General features: G+C 53.7%; 1 long non-coding RNA gene and 1 pseudogene across 3 annotated transcripts; both read left to right on the top strand.

Annotated features, from left to right (window-relative positions):
• The first annotated feature begins 1368 nt into the window (after positions 1-1368).
• Positions 1369-12964, top strand: LOC141278100 (uncharacterized). 3 transcript variants are annotated; one of them, XR_012330397.1, is made up of 18 exons: positions 1369-1553; positions 1719-1774; positions 1988-2119; positions 2589-2722; positions 3165-3295; positions 3731-3867; positions 4319-4441; positions 4884-5011; positions 5449-5582; positions 6012-6151; positions 6592-6746; positions 6985-7948; positions 8382-8521; positions 8690-8766; positions 8953-9092; positions 9263-9363; positions 9527-9667; positions 11535-12964. It is a non-coding gene; the product is annotated as an uncharacterized lncRNA (long non-coding RNA). The 3 variants fall into 3 exon arrangements; XR_012330396.1 differs by having other exon boundaries at positions 7240-7948; positions 11535-12963; XR_012330398.1 differs by lacking the exon at positions 1719-1774 and having other exon boundaries at positions 7240-7948; positions 11535-12962.
• A 348-nt stretch (positions 12965-13312) lies between these two features.
• Positions 13313-15489, top strand: LOC117312193 (serine/arginine-rich splicing factor 3 pseudogene; annotated as a pseudogene).
• Positions 15490-19246: the final 3757 nt, after the last annotated feature.

The following is a 19246-nucleotide window of genomic DNA, read 5'->3' as shown; positions in this document are numbered from 1 at the left end:
AGGCCCTCGTGTCTTCCCTTGGCCTCCTGGGAATCCCCTGGCCCCAGGATGCAGCTTCCGTAGCCCAGGGCAACCGGCGGAGGGGGGGCGGGCGGGGCTGCAGGAGGGTGGAACGCCGAGGTCACAGAGGGTGTGGGTGTGGCCACCTCTTCTGTGACTGAACCAAGGGTAGGGGGGCAGGGGGTCCAGGGCAGGGCCCTCAGAGCCCGGTAGGCCCGGGGGATGGTGCAAACACCTAGGCCCGGGCCGAAGAGCGCCTTCCTGGTCTGCGCGGCAGGCCGGCCTCTCGCCTCGCCACTCAGGCCGCCCTCCCACTTGAAGTGTGTGTGGCACGCGTCCGCGGAGTACACCTCGCTGCACAGGTAGCCGTGGGACTGGGCGTCGTAGCTTCCTGCGAGGCGGCCGGAGGTCCCGCAGGCGGCTGGGTCCCTGGGACAGACGCGGGGAGCGGCTCCTGCCCGGCCCCCCTGAGAACCGTCGCCGTTCCGTAAGGCGGGGCGCCTGCTTCAGAATGTAAATCACGTGTCCACTCTATCGATACGCTGTTTAGTTTACCAGGCAAGACTTCCTTGGTGAAAGAAGCAGCGTTGGCTTGCATCCTCGAGCAGGCTTCTCATCTGGCTGTGCGCTGGAACTCTCTCTCTGGGTGTGCTAGTCCGCAGGGCAGGGCATCCCCTGGGCAGGGTGGAGCGTGATCTCTGCGGCCTCGTCTTGCAGCTCCTTCCTTTCATTCTCGATCATCCTGCCCACAGAGGCCTCCTTTCAGGCCTACATACTTAAAATGGCACCTTGCCCATGCTGCCCCTCTGCATGAAATATCCTTCTGTTTAGTTTGCAACTGATTGATGCCTCCTCATCCTTCTCATGTTTTCTCAGGTGTCACTTTGTCAAGAAAGTATCCCCTTACCTACTCAACTCATCACATCCCCCTACCGTAGCTCACATAACACCATGTACCTCTCGCTTATAGCCTTCATCACATTTCACATCCAGTTTTAGATAGGTGTTTACCATATGGTTCATGAGGAAGAGATCATGACTGTTTTGCTTACTCTTAGTTCCCAGCGACTAGCACAGTTACTGATAACCTTTGTTAAATGGAGAAATGAATGTATCCAGTCAATGGTGAAGCCCTGACAGTTTTTCTTTCTAGTGTCTGTCATACTCCTCCCTTCCATCTGTGTTGCCATTACTCCGGGTCTACCATTTATTATTTTACACCTGGATTACGAGGATTGCTTCGGAGAATAGCATGTCTTTCTATCTTCATCCCTGCAACCTCTCTTACACCTCCCAAGGCTCTTGGGTTATGCCATTGCCCTCTTCCAATCCGTCCGTGGCACCTATTGTCATCATCGGCTGTCAGCAGACTTGCATGCAGTGTTCCTTTCTTTTCTCTTTTCTTCCTTTCGCCACTGGGCCATGCAAATGGGTGAAGCCCTGACACTCGCTGCCACGTGGATGTACCCTGCGAACATGATGTTGAGCGAGAGACGTCAGACACACAAGGGCACACTGGGTGTGACACCACTGAGGAGAAACGTCAAGAACAGGTAGATCCACATAGTCAGTGGGTTCCTGGTTGTCAGGGGCTGCCGAGGGGACGGAGTGATAGCTAAGGGTGTGAGGTACATTTTGGGGTGACAGAAGTGATCCAAAGCACGGCAGTAAAGATGGCTGCACAGCTCAGTAAACTGTCCCCATGCTCCCCATTGCAGCCTGTGATAGCATCGCTCTCAGGATGAAGGCTGACTGCAGGAAGACTGAACGCGCAGTGAGTCCTGGGCCCAGACCCTGAGCTGGTGCTGCCCATTTGGGGAAGTCACTGGTACTTGCAGAGCCTCCACAGAGACCGGCTCACCCCCAGGGCCTCACAGTTCATGGCGCACCCGGCCCAAGGGCCTTCCCACTGGTTGTCATCACCAGCTGTCACCAGACTCGCATGCAATGTTCCATTCTTTTTTTTTATCTTTTCTCTGTCCCTCAGCACGCAAAGGGGTGATGCCCTGACACTTGCTGCCATGTGTATGCACCCTGAGGACACGATGCTCAGCGAGAGCCGTCAGAAACAAAAGGACACGCAGGGTCTGACTCCACTGAGGAGAAACGTACAGAGCAGGTAGATCCACAGAGTCAGAGAGTAAGTTCCTCGTTGTCAGGGGCTGCCGTGGGGGTGGAGTGATAGCTAAGGGCATGAGGGACATTTTTGGGGTGACGTAAATGGTCCAAAACATGGCAGTAGTGATGGCTGCACAGCTTGGTAAACTGTCCCCCACACACCGGTGCAGCCTTTGAGAGCATCGCTCTCAGGAAGAAGGGCTGACCACACGAAGAATGAGCAGTGGCTTCTGGGCCCAGGAGCCACTGAATGAGCAGTGGCTCCTGGGCCCAGACACTCAGCTGGCACCCCCCACGTGGGGAAGTCACTGAGGCTTTCTGAGCCTCCCCGGAGACTGGCAGCAGCCCCAGGACCTCACAGAGCACGGTGCACCCATCCCCAGAGCCTCCCCTCTGTTTCTCATCACCGGCTGTCAACAGACTTGCATGCAACGTTCTTTTCTTTTATCTTCTCTGCTTTACGTCACTAGGCCATGCAAAGTGGTGAAGCCCTGACACTCGCTGCCACTTGGATGCACCCTGAGACTTCTACGCTATGGGAGAGAAGTCAGACACAGAAGGACACACAGGGTGTGACCCCACTGAGGAGAAACGTCCAGAACAGGTAGATCCACATAGGCAGAGAGTGGTTTCCTGGTTGTCAGGGGCTGGCGAGAGGATGCAGTGATAGCTAAGGGCCTGAGGGATATTTTGGGGGTGATGGAAATGATCCAAAGCACGGCAGTAGGGAGGGCTGCACAGCTCAGTAAACTGTCCCCATGCTTCCCGTTGTAGCCTGTGAGAACATCGCTCTCAGAACGAAGGGCTGACTGCAGGAAGACTGAACGTGCAGTGGGTCCTGGGCCCAGACTCTCAGTTGATGGCTCCCCACTTGGGGTAGTGACTGGGAGTTGCTGAGCCTCCTCAGAGACTCGCAGCAGCCCCAGGGCCTCACAGGGCATGGCGCCCCCTGCCCCAGAGCCTTCCCTCTGGTTCTCATCACCAGCTGTCACCAGACTTACATGCAATGTTCCATTCTTTTCTTTTATCTTTTTTCCTTTCCTCAGCATGAAAAGGGTGAACCCCTGACACTCGCTGCCACCTGAATGCACCCTGAGGACACGATGGTTGGTGAGACAAGTCAGACACAGAAGGACACACAGGGTCTGACCACACTGAGGAGAAACGTCCAGAAAAGGTAGATTCACAGAGGCAGAGAGTAAGTCCCTGGTGGTCAGCGGCTGCCGAGGAGACGGATTAATAGCCAAGGGTGTGAGGGACATTTTCGGGGTGACGGAAATGGTCGAACAAGTGGCAGTTGTGATGGCTTCACAGCTTAGTAAACTGTCCCCCGTGCTCCCATGCGGCCCGTGAGAGCATCGCTCTCAGGACGAAGGGCTGACCACAGGAAGACTGAACGAGCAGTGGGTCCCTGACAAAGATGCTCATTTGGCGGCCCCCCACTTGGGGTAGTGACTGGGAGTTGGTGAGCCTCCAAGGAGACTGGCAGCAACCCCAGGGCCTCACAGGGCCTGGCGCCCCCAGTCACAGTGGCTTCCCTCGGATTCTCATCACCAGTTGTCAGCAGACTTGCACGCAATGTTCCTGTCTTTTCTTTTTTTTCTTTTATCAGTCCTTCTGCATGCAAAGAGGTGAACCCCTGACACTCGACGCCACGTGGATGCACCCTGACACGATGGTCGGTGAGACAACTCAGACACAGAAGGACACCCTGCGTCTGACCCCACTGAAGAGAAACGTCCAGAACAGGTAGATCCACATAGTCTGAGAGTGGGTTCCTGGTTGTCAGGGTCTCGCAAGGTGACGGAGTGACAGGTAATGGCATGAGGGACATTTTTGGGGTGATGGAAGTGGTCCAAAGCACGGCAGTAGGGACGGCTTAACAGCTCAGTAAACTGTCCCCTTGCTCCCCGTTGTAGCCTGTGAGAACACCTCTCTCAGTACAAAGGGCTGACTGAAGGAAGACTGAACAAGCAGTGGGTCCTGGGCGCAGACAATCAGTTGGCGGCCCCCCACTTGGGGAAGTGACTGGGAGTTGCTGATCCTCCACGGAGACTGGCAGCTGCCCCAGGCCCTCACAGGTCACGGTGCCACCAGTCCCAGAGCCTTCCCTCTGGTTCTCATCACTGGCTGTTACCATACTTGCATGCAATATTCCTTTCTTTTCTTTTGTCTTTTCTCATTCCCTCTGCATGCAAAGGTGTGAAACCCTGACACGCGCTGCCACATGGATGAATCCTGAGAACATGATGCTCAGCGAGAGAAGTCAGACACAGAAGGACACACAGGGTGTGACCCCACTGAGGAGAAACGTCCAGAACAGGTAGATCCACAGAGTCAGAGATTGGGTTCCTGGATGTCAGAGGCTGGCGAGGGGATGGAGTGATTGATAAGGGCGTGAGGGACATTTTTTGGGTGATGGAAGTGGTTCGAAACACGGCAGTAGTGAGGGCTGCACAGCTTAGTAAACTGTGCATATGTTCCCCGTTGTAGCCTGTGAGAACATCGCTCTCAGAACGAAGGGCTGACTGCAGGAAGACTGAACGAGCAGTGGGTCCTGGGCCCAGTCTCTCAGTTGATGGCTCCCCACATGGGGTAGTGACTGGGAGTTGCTGAGCCTCCACAGAGTCTCGCAGCAGCCCCAGGGCCTCACAGGGCATGGCGCCCCCTGCCCCAGAGCCTTCCCTCTGGTTCTCATCACCAGCTGTCACCAGACTTACATGAAATGTTCCATTCTTTTCTTTTATCTTTTTTCCGTCCATCAGCACACAAAGGGTGAATCCCTGACACTCGCTGCCACCTGGATGCACCCTGAGGACACGATGCTCAGCGGGAGAAGTCAGGCACAGGACATACAGGGTCTGACCCCACTGAGGTGAAACGTCAAGCACAGGTAGATCCACAGAATCAGAGAGGAAGTCCCTGGTTGACAGGGGCTGCCGAGTGGACAGAGTGATAGCTTAGGGTGTGAGGGACATTTTTGGGGTGACGGAAATGGTCCAAAACATGGCAGTAGTGGTAGATTCACAGCTAACTAAACTCCCCCGTGATCCTGTGCAGGCTGTGAGAGCATCGCTCTCAGGGCAAAGGGCTGATCGCAGGAAGACTGAACGAGCAGTGGGTCCTGGCCCCAGACAGTGAGCTGGTACCCCGAACGTGAAGAAGTCACTTGGACTTCCTGAGCCTCCACAGACACTGTCAGCAGCCCCAGGGCCTCACAAGTCATGGTGCCCGTGGCCCCAGAGCCTCCCCTCTGTTTCTCATCACCAGCTGTCACCATACCTACATGTCATGATCCTTTCTTTTCTCTTGTCTTCTTTACTTCACTAGGCCACACAAACAGGTGAAGCCCTGGCAGTCGCTGCCACGTGGATGCACCCTGAGACCACTACACTATGTGAGAGAAATCAGACAAAGAAGGACACACAGGATATGACCCCACTGAGGAGATACTTCCAGAACAGGTAGATCCACAGAGTCAGAGAGTGAGGTCCTAGTTTTCAGGGGCTGACAAGGTTGCGGAGTGATAGCTAAGTGTTTGAGGGACATTTTTTGGGTGACGGAAGTGGTTCAAAACACGGCACTAGTGATGGCTGCACAGCTCAGTAAACTGTCTTCATGCTCCGTGGTGCCACCTGTGAGATCATTGCTCTTAGGACAGAGGGCTGACCGCAGAAAGACTGAACGTGCATTGGGTCTTGGGCCAGAGGCTCAGTTGGCGACCCCCACTTTGGGAAGTGACTGGGAGTTGCTGAGCCTCCACGGAGACTGGCAGCAGCCCCAGTGCCTCACAGGGCACGGCACCCCTGACCCAGAGCTTTCCCTCTTGTTCTCATCACCGGCTGTCGCCAGAGTTGCATGCAATTTTCCTTTCCTTTCTTTTTTTTTCTCAGTCCCTCAGCATGCAAAGCGGTGAAGCCCTGACACTCGCTGCCATGTGGATGCACCATGAGAACACGATGCACAGTGAGAGAAGTCAGACACAGAGGGACACAAAGGCTGTGACACCACTGAGGAGAAACGTCCAGAACAGGTAGATCCACAGATGCAGAGAGTAACTCCCTGTTTGTCACGGGCTGCCTAGGAGACGGAGTGATAGCAAAGGGCGTGAGGGACATTTTTCAGGTGACGGAAATGATCCAACAAATGGCAGTAGTGATGGCTTCACAGCTTAGTAAACTGTCCCCTGTGCTCTGGTGCATCCTGTGAGAGCATAGCCAGCAGGACTAAGTGCTGACCGCAGGAAGACTGAACGAGCAGTGGGTCCTTGGCAAAGATGCTCATTTGGCGGCCCCCCACTTGGGGTAGTGACTGGGAGGTACTGAGCCTCCACAGAGAATGACAGCAGCCCCACGGCCACACAGAGAACAGTGCCCTGGGCCCCAGGGCCTCCCCTCTGTTTCTCATCACCAGCTGTGACCAGATTTGCATTCAATGTTCCTTGCTTTTATCTTCTCTTCTTTACGTCACTAGGCCACACAAAGCGGTGAAGCCCTGACACTCGCTGCCATGTGGATGCACCCTGAGAACATGATGCTCAGCGAGAGAAGTCAGACACAGAAGGACACACAGGGTGTGACCACACTGAGGAGAAACGTCCAGAACAGCTAGATCCACATAGTCAGAGAGTGGGTTCCTGGTTGTCAGGGGCTGGTGAGGGACGGAGTGATTGGTAAGGGCGTGAGGGACAATTTTGGGTTGATGGAGGTGGTCCAAAGCACGGAAGTAGGGACGGCTGCACAGCTCTGTAAACTGTCCCCATGCTCCCCATTTTAGCCTGAAGGGTGCGGTGATGGAAATGGTCCAGAACATGGCAGTAGTGACGGCTACACAGCTTACTAAACTGTCCCCCGTGCTCCTGTGCAGCCTGTGAGAGCATTGCTCTCAGGAAGAACGGCTGACCGCAGGAAGACTGAACAACAGTGTGTCCTGTGCCCAGACGCTCAGCTGGCGCCCCCCACAAGCGGAAGTCACTGGGAGTTCCTGAGCCTCCACGGTGACTGGCATCAGCCCCAGGGACTCACAGGGCACGGCACCCCTGGCCCCAGAGCCTTCCCTCTGGTTCTCATCAATGGCTGTCAACAGACTTGCATGCAATATTCCTTTCTTTTCTTTTCTCAGTCCCTCAGCATGCAAAGGGGTGAATACGTGACACTCGCTGCCATGTGGATGCACCCTGAGGACACGATGCTCAGCAAAAGAAGTCAGACACCGAAGGACATACAGGGTGTGACACCACTGAGGAGAAACGTCCAGAACAGGCAGATTCACAGAGTCAGAGATTAGGTTCCTGGTTATCAGGGGCTGAGGAGGGGACGGAGTGATAGCTAAGTGGATGAGGGACATTTTTCGGGTGATGGAAGTGGTTCAAAGCATGGCAGTAGGGACGGCTGAACAGCTCAGTAAACTGTCCACATGCTCCCCATTGTAGCCTGTGAGAACATCACTCTCAGGACGAAGGGCTGACTGCAGGAAGACAGAACGAGCAGTGGGTCCTGGACCCAGACACTCAGTTGGCGGCCCCCCTACTTGGAGTACTGACTGGGAGTTGCTGAGCTTCCACGGAGACTTGCAGCAGCCCCAGGGCCTCAGAGGGCACGGCGCCCCAGAGCCTTGCATCTGATTCTCATCACCAGCTGTCACCAGACTTTCATGCAATGTTCCATTCTTTTCTTTTATCTTTTTTCCGTCTCTCAGCATGCAAAGGATTGAAGCCATGACACTCGCTGCCACATGGATGCCCCCTGAGATCTCTACGCTACAGGAGAGAAGTCAGACAAAGAAGGACACACAGGGTGTGACCCCACTGAGGAGAAACATTTCAGAACAGGTAGATCCACAGAGTCACAGAGTGGGTTCCTTGTTCTCAGGGGCTGACGAGGGGGCGGAGTGATAGCTATGTGTGTGAGTGACATTTTGGGGGTGATGGAAGTGGTCCAAAGCACGGCAGTAGTGATGGATGCACAGCTCAGTAAACTATCCCCATGCTTCCTGGTGCAGCCTGTGAGAGCATCGCACTTAGGACGAAGGGCTGACTGCAGGAAGACTGAACGAACAGTGGGTCCTGGGCGGAGACGCTCGGTTGGCGGTCCCCCACTTAGGGAAGTGACTGGGAGTTTCCGAGCCTCCACGGAGATTGGCAGCAGCCCCAAGGCCTCACACGGCATGGAGCCCCCACCCCTATAACCTTCCCTCTAGTTGTAATCACCGGCTCTTACCAGACTTGCATGCAATGTTCCTTTCTTTTCTTTTTCTTTTCTCAGTCCCTCTGCATGCAAAGCGGTGAAGTCCTGACACTTGCTGCCTTGTGCATGCACCCTGAGAGCACGATGCTCAGTGAGAGAAGTCAGACACAGAAGGACACACATGGTGTGACACCACTGAGGAGAAACGTCCAGAACAAGTATATCCACATAGTCAGAGTGGGTTCCTGCTTTTCAGGGTGTGGCGAGGTGAAGGAGTGGTAGCTTAGATTGTGAGGGACATTTTTGGTGTGATGGAAGTGGTCCAAAGCACAGCAGTAGGGACGGCTACACAGCTCACTAAACTGTCCCCATGCTCACTGTTGCAGCCTGTGAGAGCATCGCTCTCAGTACGAAGGGCTGACCGCAGGAAGACTGAATGAGCAGTGGGTCCTGGGCCCAGATGGTAAGTTGCCTGTCCCCTACTTGGGGAAGTAACTGGGAATTCCTGAGCCTCCATGGAGCCTGGAAGCAGCCCCAGGGCCTCACAGGTCACGGCGCTCCCGGGCCCAGAGCCTTCCCTCTGGTTCTCATCACCAGCTGTCACCAGACTTCTTGCAACATTCCTTTCTTTTCTTTTTTCTTTTCTCAGTCCCTCAGCACACAAAGTGGTGAACCCCTGACACTCGCTGCCACGTGGATGCACTCTGAAAACACGATGCTCAGTGAGAGAATTCAGACACAGAAGGACACACAGGGTGTGACACCACTGAGGAGAAATGTCCAGAACAGGTAGATCCACATAGTCAGAGAGTCAGTTCCTGGTGGTCAGGAGCTGGCGAGGGGACGGAGTGATAGCTAAGGGCATGAGGGACATTTTGGGGTTGATTGCAGTGGTCCAAAGCACGGCAGTAGTGACGGCTGCACAGCTCAGTAAACTGTCCCCATGCTTCACATTGCAGCCTCTGCGAGCATTGCTCTCAGGACGAAGGGCTGACCTTAGGAAGACTGAACGAGCAGTGGATCCTGGGCCCAGACACTTAGCTGGCAGCCCCCGACTTGGGTAAGTTAGTGGGACTTGCTGAGCCTCCACGGAGACTGGCACCAACCCCAGGGCCTCACAGGGCGTGGTGCCCCCGGCCCCAGAGCCTCACCTCTGTTTCTCATCACCGGCTGTCACCAGAGGTGCATTCAACTTTCCTTTGTTTTCTTTTTTGTTTTTTCAGTCCCTCAGCCATGCAAGGGGGTGAATCCCTGACACTCGCTGTCATGTGGATGCACCCTGAGAGCACGATGTTCAGCGAGAGAAGTCAGGCACAGAAGGATGCACAGGGTGTGACCCCACTGAGGAGAAACGTCCAGAGCAGGTAGATCCACAGAGTCACAGAGTGGGTTCCTTGTTCTCAGGGGCTGACGAGGGGGCGGAGTGATAGCTATGTGTGTGAGTGACATTTTGGGGGTGATGGGAGTGGTCCAAAGCACGGCAGTAGTGATGGATGCACAGCTCAGTAAACTATCCCCTTGCTGCCTGGTGCAGCCTGTGAGAGCATCGCACTTAGGACGAAGGGCTGACTGCAGGAAGACTGAACGTGCAGTGGGTCCTGGGCCCAGATGCTCAGCTGGCGTCCCCCATGTGGTGAAGTCACTGGGACTTGCTGAGCCTCCACGGAGACGGGCAGCAGCCCCAGAGTCTCACAGGGCACTGCGCCCCCAGCACCAGAGCCTTCCCTCTGTTCTCATAATCAGCTGTCCGCAGATTTGCAGGTCACGTTCTTTTCTTTTCTTTTGTGTTTTTTAAAGGCAACTCTTGCGTACGTGTATTTAATATGCAGGGAACCAGCCCTGACTCCTTGGTCTGTGTCTTCTAGCCTTTAGAGCCTCGAAGGCATCCATATCCTTTGTTTTTGCACCCAGTGCCTGGGGTTTGATGATGGAAACTGACACCGAGGGCATCACCATGTGTGGGGTGACGTCAGGGAAAAAATCCCATGGCGAGGGACTACCTGAGGACCACGTGCACCTGGGACCTCCCTGCCCCCTGCCTGCAGCCCTGCACCTGGGAGCGGAGCTGGTGCATCACATGCCTGAAGTCATGGAAGTAGGTCTCCTGCTTATCATGCTGCAGCAGGGAAGGCAGGTTGTGCGTAGCCTTGGTGAAGTTGGCCACCATGGCCGCAATGGCAAACTGACAGCTCCCATCGTGCTGCAGGCAGCCCGGCTGCAGGCTGAAGCAGGCCGCATGCCTGGACTTCCCCTCCCTGGGGAAGGATGCAGGTGAGGCTCCGCTTCCACAGAGGAGCCCCGGCCCACGGCCAACAGGTTCCCCCACGCAGGCACCGAGGATAAAAGTCCAGGTAGAACTTGCCGATGGACGACCTTGCTTGAGGCCGCATCCCGGACCATGTAGAGCCTCATGTCTTCGTGACACATGTTGGTGCCCTCTTCCAGGTCAAAGGTCAGCCCCAGCATCTCCTGGGAGATGCCCAGCAGCCCATGCGTGACCAACTGCATGGGGAAGGACTCATTAAGCAGGTACTGGTCCACATGGTAGCGCGTCTCCTCTCCCTGGTTCATGTAGTAATGCAGGATCAAGGTGTTGATGGGGCCGTCAAAGTGCAGGCCCCACCTCTGGCACTCAGCCTTCTTTAGCTCCAGGATCACGGCCGCTCCTGCTCCCCAAGGGGCTTCAGCTTCTTGGCCAGCTCACCTGCAGGTGGAAGGGAGAGGCTCGGCTACGTCCCTGGGGTGGCCCCCAGCCGTCCCCATTCCCGTGCCCCTCGAGGCAGAATGAAGGGTCCAGGAAGCTGACCCCCAAGGGCTGACATAGTGGGGTCTCAGGCAGCACCACGTCCAGTCAAGGTCCGCCTGACCCCGTCCCCACTGGAACTCAGGGGGAGGCGGGGTTACCTAGGACAGTGGCCACCACCTGCCTGGTCTTGTCCAAGTTCATCTCCAGCACAGAGTCAGCATGTGTGCGGAACCCCAGCAGGCGGGACTTCTGGGCCTGCAGCCTCACCAGCTCCCTGAGGATCACGCAGTTCTCCTGGAACCCAGAGATGGAAGGTGCTGGGGACCATGGGCCATGCCCTCCCTGCGGGCCCCGGGCCAGGTCTCTGCAGGCGGGCAGGGCTCTCAGGCCACTGGCAGGCACAGCCAATCCCCCTCCCTCCTCCTCCTGGCCCGGATTTCTAGACACATTGGTGCTCTCCTAACACATGGTCTTTATTAACACAGGTCCTTTTGGAACCAGAAATGGCATGAACCGTGATGGGCTCTAAGGACAAGGGCAGGAAGAAATGTGGCCAGGATCTCCAGGAGCCACCAAGGGGCCTCCCCGGGCTCAACAAGGCAAACACGGCTGCCGTTCAGACAGCAGCTCATCCCCACGGCGCCCGAACACCCAGCACCTGGACGGTGAGACGCCTGTTGCTGCAGGTGGCCCGTGGCTTGCTAATGAGGCCCGGCCCCAGGCGTACGACACCTTCTCTGGGGCCACCTCTCCGGTCTGCGGGGGTTTCTCCTGGGAGCCCCCAGTCACCACAGAACCAGTGTGGCCTGTCTGTAGCCCAAGAAGGTGGGGACACAGGACTGTCCCCCATGCCCCCTGCATCACCCGCGAGGCCAAGCGACCACCAGTGTTGTCTGTGGGGAAGATGAAGGGCTCATGCACAGCCCCCATCTACAGAAGCACAGACTGCAGCCACATGCGGTATGCAACAAGCACAAGTGTCCATGCAGGACCCGATGTCTGAATGTCAAGGCTGTGCCCAGGCCACAGTGAGAAGGCCCATCCCCCATGCAAGCCACAGAGAGGGGATGGGGGGCCATCTGCGATTCTGAGCTCATTGGGCATCACCCCAGAGGGAGAGGGTGAGGGAGAGAGGTAGACAGAAGTACAGAGGGAGAGGGAGAGAGAGGGAGGGAGAGACGTCTCTCCCTTCCCTGGGGGTTCTCTAGTGCAGCCAAGGCTGAAAACCACTGCATTTTGGGAGATGGGTCCTCATGGAAAAGTTAAATAGTAGCTCATGGCATTATTGACACATATTAAAAAGGCCCCAAATCTTGGGGAGTCAGGGAGGGGAGTTGGCGGCTGCCTCATAAACGAGGAGAGATTGGGCATCAGAAGAGGTGCCTGTGCAGCCCGCTGCCCAGGGCCCTGCAGACTTCATCTCCCAGTGGTGATCCTGGGCTGGAAGTCAGCGGGGAGGTCAGGCTGTCCTAGCATCAACGTTGACTTCAGGGCTGATCTAAAAGACGCCTGGAGTTTGTTGAAGCAGAAAAAAGAGAAAGCAGTGGGGACAGGATGGGAGTGGGAGGGGTAGGGAACCCCCCTCCTCAGCACTTCTATCTCTCTCCCTCCCTCCCTCTACCTCACTGCCTCTCACTCTCCCTCTCCCTCCATCTCTCCCTCTGCCTCTCTCCCTCCCTCTCTCTCTGTCCCTCTTTCCCTGTGCCTCTCTCTCTCTCCCTCTTTCCCTCTCCCTCTATCCCTCCCCCTCTCCCTCTCCCCCTTTCCTCCTCCCTCTCTCCCTCTCCTTCTCTCCCTTCCTCTCTCCCTGTCCCTGTTTCCATATTCCGCTCTCCCTCTCCCTCCACCTCCTTCCCTCTCCAGAGGGGGAAGGAAGTACAGGGAGAGAGAGAGAGAGCAGGAGAGGGAGAGGGGAGAGAGAGAGAGGGATAGAGGGAGGGAGGGAGAGACGTCTTTCACTCCCTCTATCCCTCTCTCCCTCTCCTGCTCTCTCTCCCTCCTCCCTATACCTCCTTCCCTCTGCAGAGAGGGAGGGGGAGAGGGAGGAGGGAGAGGAAGGGGAGAGAGAGGGAAAGAGGGAGAGAGGGAGGGAGAGAGGGACGAGAGGAAGCAGGGAGAAAAGAGAGAAAGAGCACACCATCTACATTTCTGTCAAATGACACCAGGGATCCTTACACAACCAGGAGAAAATAACACAGCGAGGCTCTTTCTCAGCTGGAACTGGAAGTGCAGATGGGGCCAAACACCACCAGGGTTGCCACACATGTCCACCTGCCGCCCCAGCCCCATTAGCCCGGTCACCAGGGCTCTGAGTGTTTGCTCCAGGGACCTGGGGTTCACCCTGTCACCCTGGAGGTTGGGCCTAGACAGCAGGGCCCTGGGCTGGGCACATAGGGGGAAAAGAATCCCCACAGGACAGCTTGTGCGAGCAGATTCAGCTGCCAGATTCTAGAGGCCCGGGATCACCCTGTGGCCCGTGAAACCCAGGAGCCACGAGGGTCTTGCATCGGGATTCCTGTCCGTTGGATTGTAACGTTTATGTAGGGAATCCTGGAAACAGTGGTAACAAGACTGAATTCGAACGAGCTTTAGGCTATTATGGACCACTCCAAAGTGTGTGGGTTGCTAAAAACCCTCCCGGCTTCACTCTTGTTGAAAATGAAGATCCCCGAGATGCAGTGGATGCTGTCTGAGAACTAGACGGGAGAACACTCTGTGGCTGCCGAGTAAGAGTGGACCTTTCGAATGGGGAAAAGAGAAGTCGAAATCATGGCCAGCTCCTTCTTGGGCTCGTTGCCCTCAAGACGATTATTGGAGGAGGAGTCCTCCCCCTTGTCACAGATCTCCAAGATGGAGAAGCTTCTCCCGCAGCTGGAGCAGGTCCCTTTCTAGATATAGGAGAAGAGAGAGATCACTGTCCCAGGAGAGAAATCACAAGCCGTCCCGATCTTTCTCTATGTCTCCTAGCCGATCCAGGTCAAATGAAAGGAAGTAGAAGACCACTTTGCAAGAGGAGTGGTGCACAGGAAATAACTTCATTTGACAGGAGTATGTACAGAAAATTCAAGTTTTGTTTGAGACTTCTGAAGCTTGATGCACTTTTTAAATGTTTTAGCTGTTCAAATTTGTTTGTCTCTTGGGACAGTGACACATAAAGGTGTCATTCTCTATGGTTTGAAATGGGTCATATGAGGCATGTAATATGAAGAATTGTTACTTTACAATGTTCCCTTAAGCAAAATTGAATTTGCTTTGAATTTTTGGTCTTGCCTAGACTGATAATAAAACTCTAACTCCTGCCCACCTAAAGTGTGATGTTTATTATTATGGAAACAACACTGGCAAACGTTGAAAAGACTTTCTGTAGCTGGGATATGGTATGCAGCTGTAGTTAAGCAAGCAGTCTTTAAAAGGTGCTGTGAACACAAGCCAGCAGGTAGAAATGAAAGCCGCACCCTTACCCTAGATTAGAGGTTTAAGAATTCCACTAGTCTTCACACTGGACAAGAGGTGGTCCAGTGAGTTTAGAATCTAAGAAGTTTCAAGGAAGTTAGTTTACCTTTGAGTTAGGTCATAAGTCCCCTCTGTGGTTGCTGTACATGAATACATAACTCTTTGTAATGTTTTTTGGAAGTTGAGATTATCAAGATACCAATGTCCTGCCATATTAAGAGTATATTGTAGAGCTGAACTTTGAGTTACTGTGCAATTTTTTTTTCATGCTGTCATTTGTAATATGTTTTGTGAGAATCCTTGGGATTAAAGTTTTGGTTCCAAAAGGAAAAAAGAAAAAGAAAAAAAGGATCCACCTGCCAATGCAGGGGACACGGGTTCGAGCCCTGGTCCGGGAAGATCCCATGTGCTGCAGATCAACTAAGCCCATGGGCCACAACTACTGAGCCTGCGCTCTAGATCCTGGGAGCCACAACTACTGAGCCCCCATGCCACAACTACAGAAACCCGCACATCTAGAGCCCGTGCTCTGAAACAAAAGAAGTCACCGTAATGAGAAGCATGTACCCACAACGAAGAGGAGTCCCTGCTCACTGCAACTAGAGAAAGCCCGTGTGCAGCAACGAAGACCCAACACAGCAAAAAAAAAAAAAAGACGATACTGGCCAGGTGATCAAGGGTAAAATTGTTTGTCACAAGTCCCGTTGATGGTGTGTATCCTTGATGTGACCTGAGGAGAATGGCATTTTTATCTCTGTCTAGATCTTCCGTCCCAAACCCCATAACTCCAGACCAACCATAAGAAAAACATCAGAAAACCAACAGAAAAACAAATTGAGGGACAAAATACCTGACCAGTCCTCTTCAAAACTTTCAAGGTATCAAAGCCCAGGGACGTCTGAGAAATGTCACAGCCCAGAGGAGACTGGGACAGAAAAAGGATGTTAGGGGAAAACTAGGGAAATTCTAATAAAGTGTGGACTTTAGTTAATAATAATGTATCCATCTTGGTTCCTTAGTTGGATAAACATGTCGTACTAACGTGTTGGAAATAGGGGTACTGGGTCGGGGGTCCACGGCACTCTGTACAGATCTTTGCAACTTTTTTGTAACTCTAAGCTATTCTAAAATTAAGCGACTACTAAACAGAGATAAGAATGTTATTTCCCTGATTTGAACATGCCTGAGTTTGTTTTCATGGTCACATTTGTGCTATCTGGATTTGTCTTGGAATCAGTAGCAAAGGAGAGTTGCCAGCCCCTGGGAAGATGCGGCTGATTTGCAGGTGGCTTGCTCTGGAGCTGAAGAACATGGTGGGAAGTCTGCAGCCTCGGGCTGCACTTAGAGCCATGGGAGGGGATGGGCCAGCTCAGTTAGGGATGGAACCTATAAATAAAACTCTTTTTCTTTTCCATTATGGCTTATCACAGGATATTGAATATAGTCCCCTGTGCTAGACAGTAGGACCTTGTAGTTTATCCATCCTATATTTAATAGTTTGTGTCTGCTAACCCCAAACTCCCAATCCAACCCTCCCTCACTCTTTCTCCCCCTTGGCAACCACAAGTCTGTTCTCTATGTCTGTGAGTCTGTTTTTATTTCGTAGACAAGTTCATTTGTGTCATATTTAGATTTCACATATAAGTGAGATCATATATTTCTCTTTCTCTTCTGACTTACTTCACTTAGTATGATAATCTCTAGGTCCATCCACGACGTTGCTGCAAATAGCATTATTTCATTCTTTTTATGGCTGAATAATATTCCATTGTATATATGTACCACATCTTCTTTATCCATTCATCCATCAGTCGATATTTAGGTAGCTTCCACATCTTGTCTATTATAAATACTGCTGCAATGAACATTGGGGTGCGTGTATCTTTTCTTTCTTTCATTCTTTTTTCTTTCTTCTTTCTTTCTTTTTCTTTCTTTCTTTCTCTCTTTCTTTCTTTATTTTTTTGTCACACAGCATGTGGGATCTTAGTTCCCTGGCCAGAAATGGAACCCATGCTCCCTGCACTGGAAGCACAGAGTCTTAACCACTAGACCATCAGGGAAATCCCAGGGGTGTATGTATATTTTTGAATTAGAGTTTCCTCCGGATCTATGCCCAGGAGTGGAATTGCGGGACCCTATGGCAGCTGTATCTGTTCTCTGCACATCTCACATCAACCACCTGCACTCCAGTCCTTGCTCTCAATGTCATCTTTGGGGAACCCAACCTGCAACAGAGACCTTGACAAGAAGAAATGGCTCAGGGAAAAGCTACCTGCACAGGGAGGAGATAGAGGCCATCGACCCTGGGGTGCGGCAGGGAGAGTGGGCACAGAGATTTGTTATTTCATTCCCAATACTCAGCCCTCCTGGCTGCCCCACTCTAGGTCACCTCGGGATACAGAGGTGACCCGGTTAGAGTCCCTGCCTGTGCAGGAATCTAGGGGCACCAGCGGGTCTGAATAATATTAGTGCAGGGTCTCCCCCACGACATGGCACGGGGTTATTTGGGGTGGGTCATCCTCTGCTGGGGGCCCCTCCTGGGCACTGTGTGGGGTCCAGCAGCATCCCTGGCCCCACCCATTTGATTCCAGGGGCCCCTCCCCCCCAGGTGTGACAACCACAGATTTTCCCCAGACATTACCGAAGAACTGGGTGAGGCAGGGATAGGATGGCCCTGGGTGAGGACAGCTGTGTTGAAGCAACCAACCTGGCTTAGGGCAAGGTCTGCCCTAATCCCGTCAGAGCCTGCATTTAGAACTGCCCCTTCCCTCTCCCACCTCCCCTGCCCTGCAGTGGTCTCCGAGACATCATCCCCATGTAATAAATCACACCTTCTCAGTTTACTGTCCCCAGCACCTAGAAGAGTGTCTGCTGTGTAGTAGACACTTCATAAATACTTGCTGAATAAAGGAGTTGAATAAAGGGATGAGTGGATGAATGAATGAAGGTTACCATGGAAGGAGGGGGAGATTCCCTTTCTGGCTCTCAGTGGTTGGGATATCAAGTGAAAGATCCGTCCTAAATAGGCTGACCAGCCTTCTGGGGTTCCCCGGAAATGAGGGTTTCCCCACAGTTCCAGCGCTCAAACCTGAGCAGTCCTGGGCAAACTGGGGGCAGGTGTTGGTCACCCTATGTAAACACAGTAACAATTCCAACTGCAATAGCAATGGCCAAGGACCTCTGCGGTCTTATTGACCAGGCAGTTCTTTACCTGGCAGCGAAGGGTGGGCCGGGATTGGAATTCCGATTATCCAGGGTGGGCAGGTGAGGGCACAACCCGGGCTTGTGTAGGGGAGTCCAGGAAGGTTCTGGAGGAAGTGACAGTGACACAGGAGGGAGGGAGGAGTCTAAGGAAGAACATCCCACATGACAACGTGTGCCAGTGTCCCTGGGCCCAAGGTCACACCTGACCAGGGCTTGCTTTTTTCTTTTTTTCTAATTTACTTTTTCCCACATGGATATGCAATTGTCCTAATGTCATTTACTGAAAACTCCTTAATTTCCCCACTTTCTGTCATATCAAGTTCTCATATATCTGTTTCTGGACCTTTATTCTCTATCATAGAGCTGTACGTCCCATCCCTGCACCACTAGGGCTGTTTCATCACTATAACTTTATTTTTTATTGACTTATTTCTTTGGCCGTGCCAGGCAGCATGCGGGATCTTATTTCCCTGACCAGGGATCGAACCCACACCCCTTGCAGTAGAAGCTTGGAGTTTTAATCGCTGGACCTCCAGGGAAGTCCCCAGGGCTTGCTTTGACATCCATCGAATGGTGGCGGGTGGGCACAGGGAGCAGCTGTCTGTGAACCATCCTGTGTAGAAATGCAGGGTGGTGGGCAGGACAGGTGGAGCCGGAGGGGAAGAGGTGGATGAGGGAGGGAGGGATGGTGGGTGGGTGAGAGACAGACAGAGAGTTTCCGGAGACAATAGCCCTGGCTGTGTCCTAGGGCAAGAAAGCTGAAAATAGCTCCTAGTGCCGGGAGCCTTGGAGCCAGAGCCTGGGAGCCAGGGTGACTGGCTCTCCTCCCTGGTGTGTGTGGTTGGGTGGGGGGGCTCTGGACTTCTCAGGCTGGGAATGGGGTGCACGGAGAAGGGATGGAGCAGGGACCCTTCTCTCTGGGACCTCGCGGGCCATCCTTAGCTCACAAAGCTGAGCCACTCCTGGCCCTATGAGTGGGGGGGCTTATCCTCCCTGTCCCCTGGATCACACCACCTCACACACAACTTCCTGTTGTGTGCTCCCAGAAACCAAGAGAATCAGTTTTTAAAAGATTTGGGGGAGGGGGGTAAACATACAAACGAGCAGAATGGATACATTTTCAGAATGGGAATGTCTCTGTGTAACCCCACCCCCAGGGTAACCACAGTCCTGACCTCTAACACCCTTGACGAGTCAGCCTTGGTCTGGGCTTGTGGACCCACAGAAGCTTCCTCATCCCCTCCTTCAGACCCCATCTCTCCCTCAGCATCTTTGTGAGAAGCACCCAGGGAAGTGGGACTGCTAGGCTGTACTGCTGCTACAACTCCACCTGGGCTCCACCAGGTTCCAGCCCCCCGCCCTGTGCACCTCTCTGACCCTGAGGCACCTCAACTGGTAGTAGTGGCATCACCTTCCCTCCCGGGACTTGTGACACTTAAGGGAGACACAGAAAGGACAAGAGTTTGGCTCCCTGGCTGGCAAAGAGCAGGTGCTCAATTGTCATAAGTGTCCGTATCAGTGAGCATTCTCCAGACAAACA

Source organism: Tursiops truncatus, chromosome 1 (genome assembly GCF_011762595.2).
Source record: "Tursiops truncatus isolate mTurTru1 chromosome 1, mTurTru1.mat.Y, whole genome shotgun sequence".
Classification (NCBI taxonomy): Eukaryota; Metazoa; Chordata; class Mammalia; order Artiodactyla; family Delphinidae; genus Tursiops; species Tursiops truncatus.
The sequence above is the reverse complement of the archived record's forward strand: the minus strand, read 5'-3'. Positions and strand labels throughout refer to the sequence as shown.